Below are 20,598 nucleotides of genomic sequence, written 5' to 3'. Positions count from 1 at the left end.
GAATTTGAGGTAAAAGAAGATATTATTTTACCATAAATTAAAAGATATTTATTTATATGTAATAAATTTTAATTAAATTTTAATTATTTATTTATTTAAATATAATGACTATAAATCAATATAAAACTTATTAATTTTAGATAGTATAAACGAATCCTCAGTCCTGAACGGCAAAACCCCTCCTTCGGAGTCGTAGACTAGAGGCTAGAGCTTTATTTTCATTTTAAAATCTCCATCTCTCTTGCCAAACCCTAACCCCTCTGCTTCGGCAATGAGCTACGCGGCCTATAAAATGATGCTCTGGCCCACCGGAATCGAGGACTGCGCCTCCGGCTTCGTCACTAACTGCTATTCGGATTTAACGCCCCGAATTCCTCTCAACCAGACCGGTGATCTTGAATCCGACTGGCCCTCAAGGCGCGGCATTGGTTCCGTTCCTAACCTCATTGTCACCGCCGCTAATGTTCTCGAATTGTATGCAATCAGGGTTCAAGAAGAGGGCAGTAGAGAAGCCAGTACTTCCACGGAGGTCAAGCGCGGTGGAATTATGGATGGGGTCTCCGCCATTTCTCTCGAGCTCATTTTCAGTTATAGGTTTGCCTCCATATCCATAAAACCTCTTATATTATGTGTATGTTTTCGGCCTTTTCTTTGTGTCTGAAGTTCTATGTTTCTGGAATTTATATGTTAGTTTGTTCGGTGAGTATTGGCAATGAATTGGATAAGTACTGCATTCCTTAGCTTGTTCTTATTTATGCTTCCATGTTTCTAGCCTTCCGAAGCTAAAACCAGGCATTAGGATGTAAAAGCAAATTAGTTCGGAAAAATGACCTTCGTGGAGAGTTAAAAAGCTTGATTTTACTTATATATGCAACTGTTATGTTTATATTTTTGTTAGTTGCTCATATAGTGTTAATTTTAAATCAACATGGTTTTGCTTTTTTGTTGTTTGTACCAAGTGACAAAAGTAACAATCAAAATGCATCTAGGTTGCTGACTTTCTGTAGTTCTCCTTGGATTTTTTTGGGGTTAAAAATTCTGCTGCAGATTGCATGGTAATGTTGAATCTATGGCGGTTCTATCTATAGGAGGTGGTGATGGATCTAGACGAAGAGATTCAATTATCTTAGCCTTTCAAGATGCCAAAATTTCGGTCCTGGAGTTTGATGATTCAATTCATGGCCTTCGAACAACGTAAGGATATATCATGAATAATGCCGTTCATACTTTTCTGATTTCTGGACTCTTTGTCATGCTTCTAGTTTTGATTCTTATCTCAATATACGAGCTGTTCCTGATTTTGGAAGCGAATACTTACTCATTGATATTGATTTCTTTTCCAGCTCAATGCACTGTTTTGAGGGTCCAGAATGGCTTCATTTGAAAAGGGAAGAGAATCATTTGCAAGAGGCCCTTTGGTAAAGGCTGATCCTCAAGGCAGGTGTAGCGGTGTTCTTGTATATGGTTTGCAGATGATAATACTCAAAGCTGCTCAGGTCTCTTGCTTCCTGTACTTTTGACTATTTCATACTTTCCTTTCTCTACATCTAATGGTGATATGAAAAACCTTTTCATGTCGAGGGAGTAGAACATTATGGATCTCTGTAAAAAAAAAAGAATAGTAATTCCTGCAAACCCTATATTCTGGAAGTTGTGTACATTTAAATTCCTATTTCTGTGGATGAGTAATAGTTCTCATTGTGATACTTAACAAGAAATAATTCCCATAATACGAAAACAAAAATATAAAGAATAGCATTTATTGTTGGCAGGTCTGGAAAATGATATAGTATTTCATTTCTCGAAACAAAAATGTTCTTGTTAAAAGATTCACAAGAAATTGGAGAACGCCTGTGGTTAAAAGGTCTTAAGCCTTCTTTAAGAAGGCCTCTGTAATTTTCTTCTGTTAATATCTTGGCATCAATCTTTCTTTGTCAGGCTGGTTCTGGATCTTGGCATCATCTTACATTATCAATTTACGAGATTTGGACATGAAACACATCAAAGACTTTGTATTTGTGCATGGTAAAATTTAAGCAACTATGCCTCTTATGATTTTAAGATTTTTTTTAAAGTACTTGCACTATAATAAGTTAGTGTACCTATATTTGGTTTCCATTTCTGGAAAATCAGTTAGCAGTTTCAAATTTGCCTACTGGTTAAATGAACTTTCTTCACCTTGTTGAATTATAGTTAAACTGAATGACACAAGGTCTTTAAATTCACTCTTATAGTGGCTGCTTGAAATTGGATTACTTGGAAAACCTACTAGGCGTCATTTTATTATTAATATTGTCTCAGTTGAAAGGCTTTTGGGTCATGTCAGTTACAGCTGACGTCTCTTTTATACGTTGACCCATTGCTTTTTCTTTCTTTTTTAAATTTATTTGAGCTACTTTTTGTTCCCTTGATCTTTACTTATATTTTATGATATATCTAGGTTATATTGAGCCAGTGATGGTTGTCCTTCATGAACGGGAGCTTACTTGGGCTGGAAGGGTCTCTTGGAAGCACCATACTTGTATGATTTCTACACTTAGTATCAGCACAACGTTGAAGCAACATCCTCTCATATGGTCAGCAGTTGTATGTTTTCTCAACATTATTATTCATGTTTTATAACTATAGAAATGCTTTGATATATGAACAAACTTAGAAAGAAGATAATTATTTCTTATTAATTAGTTTTCATCGTTTATAGAAATGACTAAGAACAAATAAGGAAGCAATCCATAAAATCAGTAACTTCCCTAAGAATCAGTGACTAAGATTAGATCCTATTTTACAAGGTAATTCCTAGGACTAAGGTAAGTAATATGTCCTTAATCATAGGAATTCCAACACTCCCCCTCAAGTTGGAGTGTAGATATTTATCAAATCCAGCTTGCCAATAAGTTCTTCAAACATGTTTCTGCTCAAGCCTTTGGTTAACAAGTTTGCAACTTGTTGCTTAGTAATAGGTAGGTGACGCACACTTCTCCTCAGTTGGGGAATAGCCAATGAAGAATCAGATGTGGGCTTGAGGATCAAGTTTGGATTGATTGGGTTGATAATTATCGACAAAACCTTTGCAACTGAATATTTTTGTTGGAAGGTTGGGAACACGAAACAGGGGAAGGCCTTTTGAAGGGTATTTAGAGGTGTTTGGAGGTTTAGTACCTTTGATGGTAGTCGGTTTATGAGGTTGCAGGCAGTAAGGATAGCCTCCCCACAAGTATTTTGGGACACCCATGGTGAATATTAGGGCTCAAGCCACAACAATGAGATGTTGATTTTTTCTCTCGGAGATCCCGTTTTGTTGAGGGGTGCATGACAAGAGCTTTGGTGTATGATAGCTTGGTCAGAAAGGTAAGGATTTAGACAGAGTTAAAATATTCTCTCCCATTATCCGCACGGAGGGTATGTATGGTAGAGTTAAATTGGGTTCGAACCATTGAGTGAAAGTTTTGGAATATTTTGGGTGTTTTTGATTTCTCTTTGAGAAGGTAGACCCAACAGACCCTAGTGTGGTCATCAATGAAAGTTAGAAACCACCTAGTCCCCGTAACGTTCTTCACTCGACTGCCTCCCCATAGGTCACTGTGAATTAATGAAAATGGTTGGGACTGGATTTAGGGTTTAATGGGTATGATACTCGGGTATGTTTGGATAATTGGCAAAATTCACACTTCAAGGGACTAACATTTTTATTTCCAAATAATAGTGGAAGATGTTTTTTTTTTGTAGGAATAAAAGGCCTCATTAAAAACCTCCCTCATAGTTGCCTCTTGTGTAGAGACAAATAGCGGAAGGAGGAAAAGAGTGCCTTAATATATTAATAACCCATAATTACATAAGATTACCAAACATTACATAAAATTGCTTAACATAGAAACATAAGCAAAATAATACACCAGACCCACAACTCATAACAACAACCTCCTCACTCACTAACCAATTCCTGACTTAGCTAGACAATCAGCTTCCACATTAATACATCTGCTGATATGCTTAATAAGAACATTAGACTGCACAATTGTCTTTTGAATTTTTGTAATCAAATCAACAAGATGAACTAGGCATAGTTCCGGGATGTTGATCCACTTCACAGCAAGAAACGAGTCACTTTCTAAAATCAGAATTCCTTTGTCCCTCCAAACTGACTCAAAAAACACTGCTAACCCCGCTTTAATAGCAAAAATCTCTACAAGAATAGGAGAACAAGGTCCTAATGCTCTAGAGAAAGAAACCAGCTTGTTATTATCAGTATCTTTAAGAACTCCACCAATACCACTTCTTCTCCAGTCAAAGTTAACAACCTCATCAACATTCATCTTAAAATAACCTGTAGGAGGAGGGCACCATTTTAATCTTGACAGTCGAAAGTTAGAGGGGACTTATGTATATCCGCCAAAGTAAGATCTCCTACAAAGCTGTCCACTTGAATAAACACATCTTTATTTTTAGCTAAAAACCATGACGCCATCCTATACCTCACTAAAAAAACAGATTAGCTTTATCCAACTTGCCTTTCTCAAATACAATCTGATTCTTGCACAGCTAGACAAACCACAAAACAACTCCTGGAATAAATCTCCAAGTACCCGAGTTAGGTCTTAATTGCAACCATGAAAGCAAGAAGCCTTTCGGATTATTAGGAAGAACTGAAATAACTTTCCACAGACGTAGGAGTTTGACCCAAATCTGCCAAACTTGGATGCAAGAAAAAAATAAATGACTGACCGATTCTGTTTCCACTCCACAAAACACACAAAGTGGGTTTTCGATATTTTTGACTCATCTCATTAAAACAGTTTTAACAGCCAACTTCTGATGAATAATTTGCCAAAGGAATATCTCCACTTTAGGTGGAAGTAAACCCTTCCACACAATCTCTAACCATGAATTATCTGAGTCTGATAAACTTGAAAATAATGGTTAAAAGATAGGCTGATTGTTGAGAGTGATAGCAGGGTTGCAGTAGACTAGATCAATGATGTTTGATTCATGTCCAGTTGTATATGATTTTATTGTTACAGATGTCGTAACCGGTTTTCGTCCGGGTACGAAATATTTATTTGGCGGGAAAATTGATGTGAATAAATGGTTTTTGAAAATAATTTGGGAGTCGCCATCGGCCTTTTGGGTCAGGTAGGTCGAATACCTAAAAATTATTTTTTTAAAAGAGTTTTAAGAAAATATCAATTAAAAAATGAACTGATCTGTGTTTATAACCAAAAATTCGTTCTTTTTAATAATAAAAAGGGATTCGTGGTCGGTTACGTTTAGGGAAGGATTAGCACCCCTACAACGCCCAAAATTGGTACTTTTTAATTATAAATTGTCTCTATTATTAAAAATTTAAAAATTCAAAATATATTTAATTTATAATCCTATTATTTTAAAATTATATAAAAAATATTTAAAAATATCGGAAAAAGACTTCTAGGTGCCTTAAGACAGCTCTTTTCTTTGATATTAATAAATATTAATTTGAATAAAATTAAATAATAATTTTTATAATATTTAATTTTAAAATACTAGAATAGGACATCCAGTTGTATTAAGACTGTCCTTTTCTTCGATATTGAAAAATAAATATTAAAATAATTTATTAAAAAAAAATAAATTATTATTTATTATATATATATTTACATAATAATAATAAAAATATTTAAATATATAAACAAGTAAAATTAAAACAATAAAAATACAATTAGAACTATATGAAAATATTTTAAAATTGGTGACTAAATTATAGTAAATTAAAATTAAATACCTAATTCATAATTAATCAAAATTATAGGGATTAAACATGCTATTTTCTTATTTATTAATTTGGTGACTAAAATAAAACTATATAAAATTCAAATATCATATTAGAATAAATTAAAAATATTTACTCGGAATTAAAATATTAATTATTAAAATTAACGGACTAAATCTGTTATTTACCCTAAATATATTATTTTAATACAAATGACTAAAATAAATAAAATTAAAATTAAAGAACCGAATTAAAAGGATTATAAATTGATTTAGTGACTAAAATGTAAAGTTTACAAATTAGGATGACTGCTGAAAGGGTTAACCCCTTAGGAAATTACAGAAACACCCTCCCCCAAAACGGCATCATTTGGGAGAGGGTATTTAAACCCTTAAATGGCCGGCCATAGGGCCACCTTCCTTCATTTTCTTCTTTGGTTCTCTCTCTAAGGGAGAGAACCCTCTCCCTTCTCTCTAGTTTCCTCCACTGGAGGAACGGTGGTCACCGGCCGACCACCGTGAACCACCATCGACATCTACCACCGGCCACCATTCGCGGTGGCCGAAAATTTCAAACTTATCCCAAATCGACCCTCTTTAAAACCTAAAGTCGAATCTAGCCTTCTTCCCTTCTAAAACCCCCTATTTTACCTTAGATCTAAAATAAACCGAAGTGATTACCTTCGGTTATTTGGATCTCCGGCAATGTTGGAAAGCTCTGATAGTCGAGGTAAGGCTCTCGGTTTTTTTCTTTTGGTTTTCTGTCTGTTGCTGTTCTCTGTGTTTGGCTTCTTTTTTTTTTTTTTTGCTCGGTATCTCCTGGTTCCTCCGTGGTTGTTGTTGTCTTTTTTTTGCCCCTTTTCTTCTCTGCAGGAGACGGCCATTTATAGGCCTCGCCGGTGTCTTCTTCGGACCGGTTAAAGGAATGGCCCTCTGTGAGTCACCGAACTATGGTGGTGACTCACCATAGGGTAACAACGTGGACAAGGCAGCTGGCTTCTGGAGGCTTCAGCGTGGCAGCAGGGCGTTGGATCACCTGGCAGTGCTAGAAGCCGCTGTAACTGATGCGTGGAGGGGCTGCTCGCTGGAAGCTGTTGGAAATGATGCGTGGAGGGGCTGCTGGATGAAGGAGGCTGCTCGGGTAAAAATTTAGTGTCCACAGCTGCCCCTCTTTGCTCATTCTTGTGTTAACAAGAATAGGGCAAAGACGAAAGACAATAAATTTTTGTTCATTTGACTTCTCTTAATTAAGATGGAAATGTTGAACAAGTTCTTCTTTGTTTGGATTAGTTCTTATTATGAACTCTTCTATTCTTCCACTGGGGATGACAATTTATCTTCTTCTATAATGTAATTGAGCAAAAAGTTGAACAAATTCTTCTTCTTTTTCATATGAGTTCTTCTCATTATGAACTTTCTCTGGCAACGCTGATCCATCGGGTGATGAATTTGAGCAAAAGATTGAACAAGTTTTTCTCATTCTTCAGATTAGTTATTCTCATTATGAATTTCCTCTGAAAATATTGATCCTCAAATGAGGTTCTTCTTTTATTCAATTTCATAGGAGATGAATCAATGCAAGGTTGAACAAGTTCTTCTCATTATGATTTTCCTTTTCCTCTTCAGATAAGTTCTTCTCATTATGAACTTTCTCTGGAAAAGTTGGTGTTGATCTATCTCCTTCTGTGATAGAGTTATACAAAAGGTTGAACAAGCTCTTCTCATTATGAACTTCTTCTTCCTTCTTCAGATAAGTTCTTCTCATTATGAACTCTCTCTGGCAATGCGGATCCATCGAATGATGAATTCAAGTGAAAAGTTGAACAAGTTCTTCTCATTATGAACTTCTTCTTCCCTCTTCAGATGAGTTCTTCTCATTATGAACTATCTCTGGAAAAGCTGATCTATCGAGTGATGGATTTGAGCAAAAGGTTGAACAAGCTCTTCTCATTATGAACTTCTTCTTCCTTCTTTAGATAAGTTCTTCTCATTATGAACTTTCTCTTGAAATGATGATCCATCGAAGGATGAATTCAAACAAAAAGTTGAACAAGTTCTTCTTATTATGAACTTCTTCTTCTTTCTTCAAATGAGTTCTTCTCATTATGAACTCTTCTGGAAAAGCTGATCCATCGAGTGATGGATTTGAGCAAAAGGTTGAACAAGCTCTTCTCATTATGAACTTCTTCTTCCTTCTTCAGATAAGTTCTTCTCATTATGAACTTTCTCTTGAAATGATGATCCATCGAAGGATGAATTCAAACAAAAAGTTGAACAAGTTCTTCTCATTATGAACTTCTTCTTTCAGATGAGTTCTTCTCATTATGAACTTCTTCTTCTTCAGATGAGTTCTTCTTATTATGAACTCGAACTGGTAATGCTGATCAATTGAATGATGAATTCAAGTAAAAAGTTGAACAAGTTCTTCTCATTATGAACTTCTTCTTCTTTCTTCAGATGAGTTATTCTTATTATGAACTCGACCTGACAATGTTGATCCATCGAATGATGGATTTGAATCCTTGCTAAAATCTTTGAATTTCCTGTCAAAATTCAACATGGATAAAATGAATGAAAATGCTCATATTTTGCAAATGTCTAAATATGATGCATGAATATTGATGCAATCTTCATTTGACTTTAAAGTGATGAACTTGGTCTTCCTTCACTTCATTATTTATTGCTAGTGTTACCTCTGGATATCAGTGTAGAAACTTATGCTATCAAGCTTGCATTTCTACAGAATCATCTTATCAACGTGTATCTTTGCATCTTCTTTGCTTCATTTAAGTCTTAGAAGAATTGTTTCGTTTGTGGAACTCTTGTCGTAATCAGAACTATGACCTTGATGCCCCATTTTGTCTTGGATAAAACCAACTTTCTTTGCTTGGAATTGTGCAGAAATTCGATAAAGCTTTCATCTTTGAAAAGAGAATCTGTCATCTTTAAAAAGGGAATCTATCATCTTTGAAGAGAGAATCTATCATCTTTGAAGAGTGTAGATGTAGATATGTCTGACTCAGCGGGGATTAATTAGGAGTAGAGTCTGTTCTGATTTGACTCTTGAAACACATCATAAGGAGAATTTATCTCAATTCCTTTCATGTCTCCATATTTAATTGGTTCCCGAACAAAGCAACTTGGACCATATAATATGTCTCCATATTTAACTAGTTTCTTGTGGTTAAAATTTCAGCTCTCCATCTGCGGAAAAAAATCTTCATCATATCTCATCTTATAATCTTGAAGTTGAAGAAGACAAACTTCATCTTGGATCAAAAATGGAAACCATATGATCACAACATTGGTTCAACATCAGAATAACTGGTTCGTAAAACATTTGATAACATATTCTTCATCTCATGTGGTTTCAGCTTAGATGTAAAACACTTGACAACACATTCATCCTTTTCTGTGGGATGTAAAACATTTGACAACGCATTCATCATTTTCTGTGGACTCTGCTCAGATTTCTCAATTATTGAAGCTCTTTGCCTAGTGTTCAAAGTTTTTGTATGATATCACAAGATCACTTGAGAACAAAACTCAGTGGGGATATAAGAGATGTTGGTATGACCAAAAAGTTGGTCAAATTCACGATATATGCTAGTGTCGAGTTGAATAAAAGATACCAACTGATCTTGATATCATCTCGAGCAAGGGCAAGTGTGATATTGATCACGTTTTCTTCTGTAATGAGTGTTGTAGGAATTAGAAACACACCCACTATAAGAGCTATGTATGGAAAGATATCCGTAGAATTCTTGATGCTGGGGATGAAACGCACATGATAAACCAAATAGATAAAAACTCGGTTCAGTCTAGCTGGCAATAATAACCCCAGTAACACCGGGAAAGAGCAATATACATGAGCTTTTCTCTTCAATGTCATCAAGTAAACAAAACTGATGTGAAAAACAGCTTCGTAACCTCAACAGTATGGTTGAAACTAACTGACAAGAATCTCAAGAAATATTTTCAATTATCACCGACACACAAAAGGCCAAATTTAGATTTTGAGGTCTCGAGGAACTGATCCTTGGATCGAATGGCCTACAAAGGGACCATCTTTATTCATGCAACCATGATGTAGCTTAACAAAGAACACACACTGTCATGTGACACATGGTTTAAGAAGATTGGGTATTTGAAACCATACTTGCTGAATAATATTTGTTCAACAAAGACCTTAATGCAATTGTTTGATGAACGAACCAATTATGTATAGTTAACTTCACTGTCATTGTTTCACCATTTTCATTCTTCATATCTTTATGTCTCATTGGAAATATCTGCTCAAGTCAATGATTTTTAACACATGATGATATAGGCCTTCAGCATGCCCCAGCATTTGCTGATACGATCGTTTAAAAATGCATCAACAGTCCTAATTCTGATTGAAATGGGCTTTCAGCATGCCCCGATATTTACTTCTTGTCAATCTGAGCCTTCAAAATGTCCCACATGGATCTGTCTGAAGGAACCTTTAAAATGCCCCAACATTTGCTGATACAGATGTTAAAAGTATGCTCAACATTACTTCTTGTTGAGATGAGCCTTCAAAATGCCCAAATATTCATATTGCTGTAAGCCTTCAAAATGCTCTAATATTCTAGTTCTGATTGAAAATGGGCCCTCAAGATGTCCTTCTATATTTGTCTGATTCACTCTCAATGTCTGTTTGACTGAAATGTTATGATCCCCACAAGGTTTAATTTTGACAATGCACTGTGATGGATACTTGTGGCTTTATTCGTGTTCCAAATCTGTTTATCTTGAATACTCTCATTCTGGTGTCACTAAACAACAGTGTTATCCAGTAACTGGAAGAATTCTCTTCATATTGTCACAAACTTAAGAAGTACTCAATCATTCTGACAGAAACGTCTGAGATATGTGTCTTCTGAATGAGGTGACTATTTTCTGTATCTGGAGGGATTTAGTCAGACAGAGCAATATAAATAGCTTGGTAATCCATTCCAGGCTGACACAGTGACTTATCATCTTTCAGTGAAGGCCATCTCTGAAATATACTTTTCTGTGGGAGAGAAACCAATTTACGCGAACAGTACTCTAATGCAATGACACGACTACATATACAATGTAACAAGCTCATCAAAAATCTGCACCCATGCAACATGTTGATTCTGATAACAACTCATCTGATTATGAAGCGATCTTTCAGGATAATTTCACAGATATTGATAGTTCTTCTGATATCGAGGAAATCCTGAATTCTGATTCTGATGAGGAGAATAAACTGTTATACTTGACAAAAATAGGATATTCATAGGTTGAGGCTTCAACAGCCATGGAGAGATGTGGTCTGAATTCATCAATTGCAGAGTTGACAGATTTTATATGTGCTGATCAACTGGCTAAGGCTACTGACACACTTCTTCCGGTAGAAGATAGGAAGCCATTATGCAATGATCCCAATTACAAGAAAAGGCAAAACTCGAGCTATGATTTTTGGGAAAGGAATAAGCAGAAGAAGCTTGAAAAGAAGCTTCTTAATGAAGACGATCATGCAGTTTATCTTTTAATTCCAATGATTGGTTCTGTGGTTCCTACCGAACCAGATCAGATAACTCAAAGAACACTTCGAGAAGATGTTATTGGGTCTCCTTATTCCTATTATGAGAACGTGGTACTTGCTCCAGTTAATGTTTGGACTGAAATATCACAGTACTTATTCGATGTATAGCCAGAATTTGTAGATTCGAAGCATTTTCATGCTGTTACACTGAAAATAGGCTATATTCATAATCTGCCAATTGAGAACAGATTTCCTCTTATCTTGTTTTCTCATGCACTATACATGATATTTTTCCATTGACAAAGAAATGATGGTCTTCCTGGGATCCAAGAACAAAGTTGAACTGCTTACAAACATGTACAAGAAGTGCCAGATTGACAGAAAGGATCTGTAAGGCTCTTGAAGCTTATGACGATGAGCTACCTTCGAGTGTCCAGAAGTATGTTCTTGATGAGTGCCGAAAATGGAATCTGGTATGGGTTGGAAGAAATAAAGTTGTTCCACTTGAACCTGATGAGGTAGAAATGCTTCTAGGTTTCCCTAAAAACCATACATAAGGAGCTGCTAGAGACATGTTCTCTGGTGATATCAATGTCCTGTCTCTTTTTTCTGGGATCAGTGATGCAGATGTCGCCTTCTACTGTCTTGGCATACCTTTGAAAACAGATGTGCAAGAACTGAATGATGATCGATTGGAGCAATTGATGAGTAGATTTGGTGGATTCGACCTTGTTGTCGATGGCATCCAGCGTAACAACCTTACTGGAAGAAGAAATAAACATCATCATGATGAAATAGAAGATTTTTGTTAGTGCATTTTCTTGCAATGACTGCTACGACAGCTGTCTCTTCTGTTGCTCCAATATATTCCACTCTTTTCTAATCATGAAACGTTTAGTTGACAGTAAAACTGGTCATCTTCAACTTTTGGAAACCTGTAACCAATGTTACCCTATATAAAAGGCCTATAAGGGTAGATTCTGTTCTAATGTCTTATTCTGTGCCATAAGTCCTCAATTTCAAATTCAGCAATCTTTTGAAGGACATAATGGATATCATCTTGACAAAGAAAATGATCTGCATAGAAGAAGTAGCAATGATGTATCAAGACTTGAGCCAACATCACGGTATAACCAGAGTGCAGGTAGTGACTTGTTCATGGCTCTATGATGTAATCTTCTAGAGAACATAAATTGATGGTTGGGGAAAATAATCTGTCTGGTGATGCTTATCGCCCTCAGCATGAAATAAACGATAATCTTTCTTGATGAACTGATAATAATGTCATAGGAGAGTATTACAAGTTCAATTATCCAGACTTTCTGGCTTCTTGGACCACTTGCCTTCAAAAATGTGAAGTGCTTCATTATTCTAGCCTCGTTCATTCTTTTTCTACAAAAGAAGTAGAATAAGCAACAATTGCTTCAAGGACCTTCCTCATTTGAGACTGTCCTGTTTAAAAATGTTTTTTTCTCCTTTCTTTATTGAAGAATGAAAGAATTTTACAAAGTATTGCACTTCTCAGGTTCACAATATAATCAAACCATAAACAATAAGTTTAATGAATATCCAATAAATTAATTACACTTTTAAATCATTCAAAAATCATAGTCCTATGGCAAGTGTCAAAATTATTGACTGATTTAAGGTGTAGGTTGATTTTGGTAAAGTAGGTCTCTCAGGTTCCAGCATATATGTCTCTTTAGGTTAACTTGAAGAAATGATTGTTATGCTCATCTTGTAGAGATATTTCTCGTTGTTATGATCATCTGATAGAGATACTTCTTGTGTTTGACTCTCAGGAACATCTTTGGGATGTGTGGTGCTTTATTAAGAGGTTAAGATCGTCTCTTATGTCGTTGTTGCACCATTCAATATTCGAGCCGCCTTTTTAGGTTTTCAACTCAAATCCTCCTTTGGTTCTAAGATGTTATTTAAAAATTTACATCTTGAACCCCCCTTTTATCATTTTTCATATCATGCATTAAAGATTTTAAAAACCAATTTTTGCAAATAAAAATCAATCTTGAGAGGCGGAATAAATTATAAAGATATTCTCTTTTACTTAGAAATCCATGTATGATTAAAATGGATTTTTCAGGTACGTAACGTAGGCCATGGCTTATGGTTACGAAAGAAAGGGATAAAAAAGGCCCAAATAAGTGTTTAAGGGTAATCAAACCAAAGATCAATTCATTCTGATGCCGTCAATCTTGCCTTGCTTAACTTGGGTCTGCTTTGTTGGAGATTTTTCCATCATCTGGATCCCTCTAGAATGCCAAATTTTGGATTCATTTCCATTTTCTCATATCTTCAGCATTTCTTGCTCTTATTGTTTGTATTTGATCAACCTTGTAACCTGAGGCTCAATAATTCACCCATCTTGATTCAATTTTTTTTCTTTTTCTTTTTTCTCTTTTTTTTCTATTTCTTTCCCCTTTTTTTTTCTTTTTTTTCTTTTTTCCTTTCTTTACTGGATTTTTCTTTTTTCTTTCTTTGCTGGATGAGTATAATACTTCAATTGCTTTGAGCACCTCCTTTTCCTTTTGCATTTTGGAGATTTTCCATTATTCTTGATTGGATTGATCTTCAAGCACTCTTGCCTCCTAATGTGGAGGGTGATCCTTGGTTGGGGTTGAATCAGAAGAAAAATCATTCAGGCTCAAGTGGGGACAACAAAGGATATATATATATATATATATATATATATTATATATATATATATATATATATAATATATATATATTAAAGGATAAATGAAACAATGCCGTTCATCATCTCATTCACAGAAACCTTTGTAAAAAGAGATATCTCCAGGGGGGATGAATATTCAAGATTAACTTTATTTACATGAAAACAATTTAATTAATGCATGATATATTTATTTCAATCAATCACCTCTTCTTTGAGTATGTCCAAATCACTTGAAATTATCTTCGATAAACTGGTCCATAATGCCTCATCTCGTCTCCTCTTACAGGAAGATTCACGGATAATTGAAAGTTTGGTTCTTTTGAGGTTATTTGGTTTATGGTGGTTTTGTGTTTGGAAGGATAAATGTGAGACTCTTAAAGTCATGTATATGGTGGAAGGTAATATCATCAATTAACTCTATCCGATAAGGTAAACATCTAGAGTTGGTGTCTCAAAAACAGGTAGAGACATTTCTTCAGAGTCTCAGATAAATGTAGTGTGAAGATTTGGTTTTGGTAAGGGTCAAGTAGTTGGCATTGGACGGGATATTGAAGATATAATTTTACCACTTGCCAATAGATCTATAACTTTTGAAAAATTAAAAGAATATTTAATCTACTTGATACTCAATAATCTCAAGATTAAAATTTGATTCCTTGCTCATAACCATAAAAGAAACACATATTTATTTATTGCACAAAAGGCGGAGAAAGGAACAAAAAACATATTCAAACAAGATGCTGAAAATAGAAAGTACTACAGTGGTAGATAACACTTCCACTTGTTTATGCATCATTACTCCTCTATTGTTGGATGTGTACTTGGCCCAGGATTTTTATCCTTATTTGCCCCCCATTTCTTGATCGTTTCTTGTGTCAAGACTCCCTTGTCAACGAGCGTCTCTATTTCCTTTAACAGTGACCAACAATTCCCTGTTGAATGTCCAGATACTCCCAAGTGAAAATTACAGAAGCTATTTTGATCATAGCAATGGGCATAAGGCTTTGGTGACACTTTCACCAATCTTGGTGTAATGTAGTGACCTTTAACCAAATGAGGGTACAGGTCTGAGATAGATTCTTGAAACACCTTCAGAGTTTTTCTCACTCGCGAGGCTATCACTTTCTTTGATCGTTCTGACCGAATGAATGCTCTCATGTTATCGAGGGGGTTCTGAATGCTCATTTCAGCTATAACTGGGGTAATATTAACCAGATTTCTTAAATTGTCCTTTGCCTTACTGGTTTTCGAAAAATCTGATACATGTATCTGAGGTGTCTTCTGGGTTATATCTGCCTCATTCTTTCTTAGACCTATAGGCCAATCTCGAATTACATCCATGGGAGCCTTTTGATTTCTTTTCCCATTTTCTTGTGCCCGATATTCTTCGTAAGATTTGGTTACATTAGTTTCTGTTGCAACAACGGTTTCTGAACATTGAACCTTAACCCCTTCTTTTATCTTGCATTTTTGAATTGCTTGCTCTAAAGGGTCTTGGAAATTTCCCTTAAGGTTACCAGGAACCTTAGCTAAACAATTTGGAATTCCAGTCTGATTTATCCAAGGAACTTCCTTATAGGTCCAATTCTCATTTGGAGGCCACTGTGATTGATCAAGTTGTGGAGTAATTGATCTGGCTGAGAGCATTTTTGGATGCAATTTTTCACTCGAATAGTGGAAGGGAGGAAATTGAAATCCCTGCACATTCTTTTTCTTCTTGATCACTCTATAAGGTTTGGCACCATGTTTAACTGAATAAGACCTCATTGTATTAACCCCAACTTCTTTATTGACTTTAGTACTGTCAGAGCCTCTTATCTTGCCATTCTTGATAGCCATTTCGATGATTTCTCCACTTATGATGATGTCAGAGAAATTACTAGGGACAACCCCTATCATGTGATTAACATAAGGAAATTTTAATGTGCTGATGAACAAAGTAGTGAACTCTTTTTCAGTCAATGGTGGATGTACTTGAGAAGCAACGTCTTTCCATCGTTGTGAATATTGTCGAAGCTTTCATTGCACTTCATATTCATGCTTTGCAACATTGTTCGATCAGGGCCATATCAGTCATATGCTTGTATTGACCCAAAAAGCTTGAGCTAAATCCCTCCAAGAACGTATTTGAGTACGTTTTAGCTGATTATACCATCTGGATGCAAACCCAGATAAACTGTCTTGGAAACAGTGGATTAACAACTTTTCATTCTCTACATAGCCAGTCATACGACGACAATACATAGTGATATGATATGAAGGGCATGTGGTCCCATTATACTTCTCAAAATCTGGAACCTTGAACTTTGGTGGAATAACCAGGCCAGGGACCAGACTTAGTTCTTTGGCATCAAACCCATAAAATGACTCAACTGTCTCTATAGATTTTATCACCTCTTCTATATTTTCCAGTTGTTGAGTGAATTTTTCCTTCTCAACTGTTTGTTTAGGTCAAGGACTTCATTACTAATACAAAATTCATCAGGCTTCAACTCAAGTAGTAGGACAATCAGTGGGAATGATGCTTCAGCTTGATATAGTGAGTTCTTAACAGCGAAGTAAATCGGTGATTGAATTTCTGGGGTACAGAGGTGAACTTAGGAATATGAACAGGTGTAACACCCAAAGAATTTGTGGGTTTCAACAAGACTCTTTCCAGCTGTCTGGTGCTTCTCAATCATCTTTCATATTGTTCAGTAGATCGATATGAGAATTTGTGATATTAGCTTCAATTTGTGCCAACCTCTCCTTAATTCCTCTTGTATTTCTTTATGCTCTATCTTAAATTTGGCTAGCCTATCAGTTTCTTTAGACATTTTTTCTTGTGTCGTGCTGAGCGCTATTGCTTCAAGGAAAAACCAAGATCACTTCGTTTGAAATCCTAATTTTAATGAATGAATGTTTAATGTATTATGACATAAAAATGCAAAGATGCCAAATGCAAATGTAAATATGTGAATGTAAATAAGAATACAAATTGAAATACAAAAGCAAACATAAAAAATACAAATGCAAAGATGCCAATGTAAATATGCAAATGTAAAAACGTAAATGTAAATTATTTAAAATACCAGAATAGGACATCCAGTTATTAACTGCTGCCTTTTCTTTGATATTGAAAATAAATAAACATTATTATTTAATTAAATATGTTTAATGCATGATGTAAATTAAAATGTAATGTAAATACAAACGTAAAATGTACAAATGCAAAATACAAATGCATGTATGAAAAGGTGTTACTCAAGAGTGATCATCTTAGAACAGATTTCATTGAACGCAAAAGTTTCGGTACATCAAACAAAACTTTACATATAGGGATATATTTTTCTCCTAACTTTTCCAAAGCCTAATTAGTTTCTATTCATGCTCAAAAAGTTGAGTCTTCAGTCTGCTTCATCTCCTTGTAAAATCAGCTAAATCTATCATTTAAGAACCATATTGCTTGTCTGGACTGCAACTTCTTCTATGACATTCTCTTTCATCTTCTGTGTCACTTCTCGAAGTTGCTCATTTTCCCTTGTAAGAGATTCTTTCTGTCTAAGAAGTTCTTGAACAAGATCTTCATATATGTTGTAGTTCTTTTTCAGCTTGGTGACCCCTGTGATCCACTCTTCTGGGTACTTCCTAAGCCAATATTTTGAAAGGCTTGACTGATTTTCTGAAAATCTTCATGCATAGTTTTCATTTCTGTGTTCAATTTCTTGTTTTGGTCGTTCAAGTCCTTCAAATAACATGCTTGAGCTTCATAAAAATCTCCACTACTATGAATGTCCCGACTGATACTCTTACCATAGACTGCTTTTGGTATCAATCTGGCAGAATCTTTGTGGAGTACTTTTGGTATTAATATAACCGGTTCTCTGTGTGCATTGCTCATTTTTATCTTCAGAGTTTCTTCAGGATGTCTTTCCTTGGCCGCATCATATTTTGTTTGATCATAAAACTTTTTGTCCATTTACGATTTCTTTCCAATTTGATGAACAGTCTTTCAAGTCAACACCTTTTGATTATGTCATGATCATGTAATGCAGACAAAAGAATATAAACAAATTAGAGCAATGTAACATGCATGGAAAAATAAGAAAAAAATAGAATAATTAGTACCAACTAATGAAAAAAATATATCTATCAAGGTATAAATCTTAACCTCATGCTTTCTAGTTTCATGCTTTTATTCAGGAAAAAGAAAAGGAAATGAAATAAATTAAAAGCTAGAGCTTATTTCTCCTTTGTGTATACCTACTGGCATGGTTTCAGATCGAGAGAGTTTCTATGGTTTATTATATGCAGGGTTTCATTTCTAGGAGTAAAGGTACCCGAATTGTCCTTGTTAGTGGCCCTTGGGCTGCTAACCCTCTATCCTAGTCCATCACAGACTAAAGTGGATCGAGTTCAATTCAAGGGTACACATTTCTCTATGACTGACACAGAGAATAAATTCTCACGAAGACATAGAGCATATGAACCCCGAAAGTTACTTGCTAGGTCTGACACGGAGAATAAATTCTCACGAAAACGTCGCTTTCACTCCCACTTAAAAGGGACAAACTCAATTATAGAGCTTTATGTTATGTAATGCAAGTGTTGTGTGTGAGTAGAAATGTTCAAACCTTTGACAAAAAATAAATAATGGAATAAAATACTTGTAATAAAATGAATATAAATACTATAATAATAAGTATAATAAAAATTTTTGAAAAGAAAGAATTATAAATTAAATATATGAATTTATAATTTATAATTAATAGAGACAATTTATAATTGATTTTAAAAGTTTGACCTTTCCCCAGCAGAGTCGCCAAGCTGTCGTAACCGGTTTTCGTCCGGGTACGAAATATTTATTTGGCGGGAAAATTGATGTGAATAAATGGTTTTTGAAAATAATTTGGGAGTTGCCATCGGCCTTTTGGGTCAGGTAGGTCGAATACCTAAAAATTATTTTTTTTAAAAGAGTTTTAAGAAAACACATTAAAAATGAACTGATCTGTGTTTATAACCAAAAATTCGTTCTTTTTAATAATAAAAAGGGATTCGTGGTCGGTTACGTTTAGGGAAGGATTAGCACCCCTACAACGCCTAAAATTGGTACTTTTTAATTATAAATTGTCTCTATTATTAAAAATTTAAAAATTCAAAATATATTTTTTATAATCCATTATTTCAAAATATATAAATATTTAAAAATATCGGAAAAAGACTTCTAGGTGCCTTAAGACAGCTCTTTCTTTGATATTAATAAATATTAATTTGAATAAAAAAATAATTTTTTATAATATTTAATTTTAAAATACCAGAATAAGACATTCAGTTGTATTAAGACTGCCCTTTTCTTCGATATTGAAAAATAAATATTAAAATAATTTATTAAAAAAAAATTTATTATTTATTATATATATTTACATAATAATAATAAAAATATTTAAATATATAAACAAGTAAAATTAAAACAATAAAAATACAATTAGAACTATATGAAAATATTTAAAATTGGTGACTAAATTATAGTAAATTAAAATTAAATACCTAATTCATAATTAATCAAAATTATAGGAATTAAACATGCTATTTTCTTATTTATTAATTTGGTGACTAAAATAAAACTATATAAAATTCAAATATCATATTAGAATAAATTAAAAATATTTACTCGGAATTAAAATATTAATTATTAAAATTAACGGACTAAATTTGTTATTTAAGGATTATAAATTGATTTAGTGACTAAAATGTAAAGTTTACAAATTAGGATGACTGCGGAAAGGGTTTACCCCTTAGGAAATTACAGAAACACCCTCCCCCAAAACGGTGTCGTTTGGGAGAGGGTATTTAAACCCTTAAATGACCGGCCATAGGGCCACCTTCCTTCATTTTCTTCTTTGGTTCTCTCTCTAAAGGAGAGAACCCTCCTTCTCTCTAGTTTCCTCCATGGAGGAACGGTGGTCACCGGGCCGACCACCGTGAACCACCATCGACATCTACCACCGGCCACCATTCGCGGTGGCCGGAAATTTCAAACTTATCCCAAATCGACCCTCTTTAAAACCTAAAGTCGAATCTAGCCTTCTTCCCTTCTAAAACCCCCTATTTTACCTTAGATCTAAAATAAACCGAAGTGATTACCTTCGGTTATTTGGATCTCCGACGATGTTGGAAAGCTCTGATAGTCGAGGTAAGGCTCTCGGTTTTTTTCTTTTGGTTCTCTGTCTGTTGCTGTACTCTGTGTTTGGCTTCTTTTTTTTTTTTTGCTCGGTATCTCCTGGTTCCTCCGTTGCTGTTGTTGTCTTTTTTTTGCCCCTTTTCTTCTCTGTAGGAGATGGCCATTTATAGGCCTCGCCGGTGTCTTCTTCGGACCGGTTAAAGGAATGACCCTCTGTGAGTCACCGAACTATGGTGGTGACTCACCATAGGGTAACAACGTGGACAAGGCAGTTGGCTTCTGGAGGCTTCAGCGTGGCAGCAGGGCGTTGGATCACCTGGCAGTGCTAGAAGCCGCTGTAACTGATGCGTGGAGGGGCTGCTAGCTGGAAGCTGCTGGAAATGATGCGTGGAGGGGCTGCTGGATGGAGGAGGCTGCTCGGGTAAAAATTTAGTGTCTACAACAGACATAGTTGATAGTC

General features: G+C 35.0%; 1 pseudogene; it reads left to right on the top strand.

Moving 5' to 3' along the window:
- The first annotated feature begins 217 nt into the window (after nt 1-217).
- LOC120158826 overlaps nt 218-20,598 on the top strand; it is a 79,140-nt pseudogene continuing 58,759 nt past the window's right edge.

This window comes from Hibiscus syriacus, unplaced genomic scaffold (assembly GCF_006381635.1).
Source record: "Hibiscus syriacus cultivar Baekdansim isolate YM2019G1 unplaced genomic scaffold, ASM638163v2 tig00111330_pilon, whole genome shotgun sequence".
Classification (NCBI taxonomy): domain Eukaryota; kingdom Viridiplantae; phylum Streptophyta; class Magnoliopsida; order Malvales; family Malvaceae; genus Hibiscus; species Hibiscus syriacus.
The sequence above is the reverse complement of the archived record's forward strand: the minus strand, read 5'-3'. Positions and strand labels throughout refer to the sequence as shown.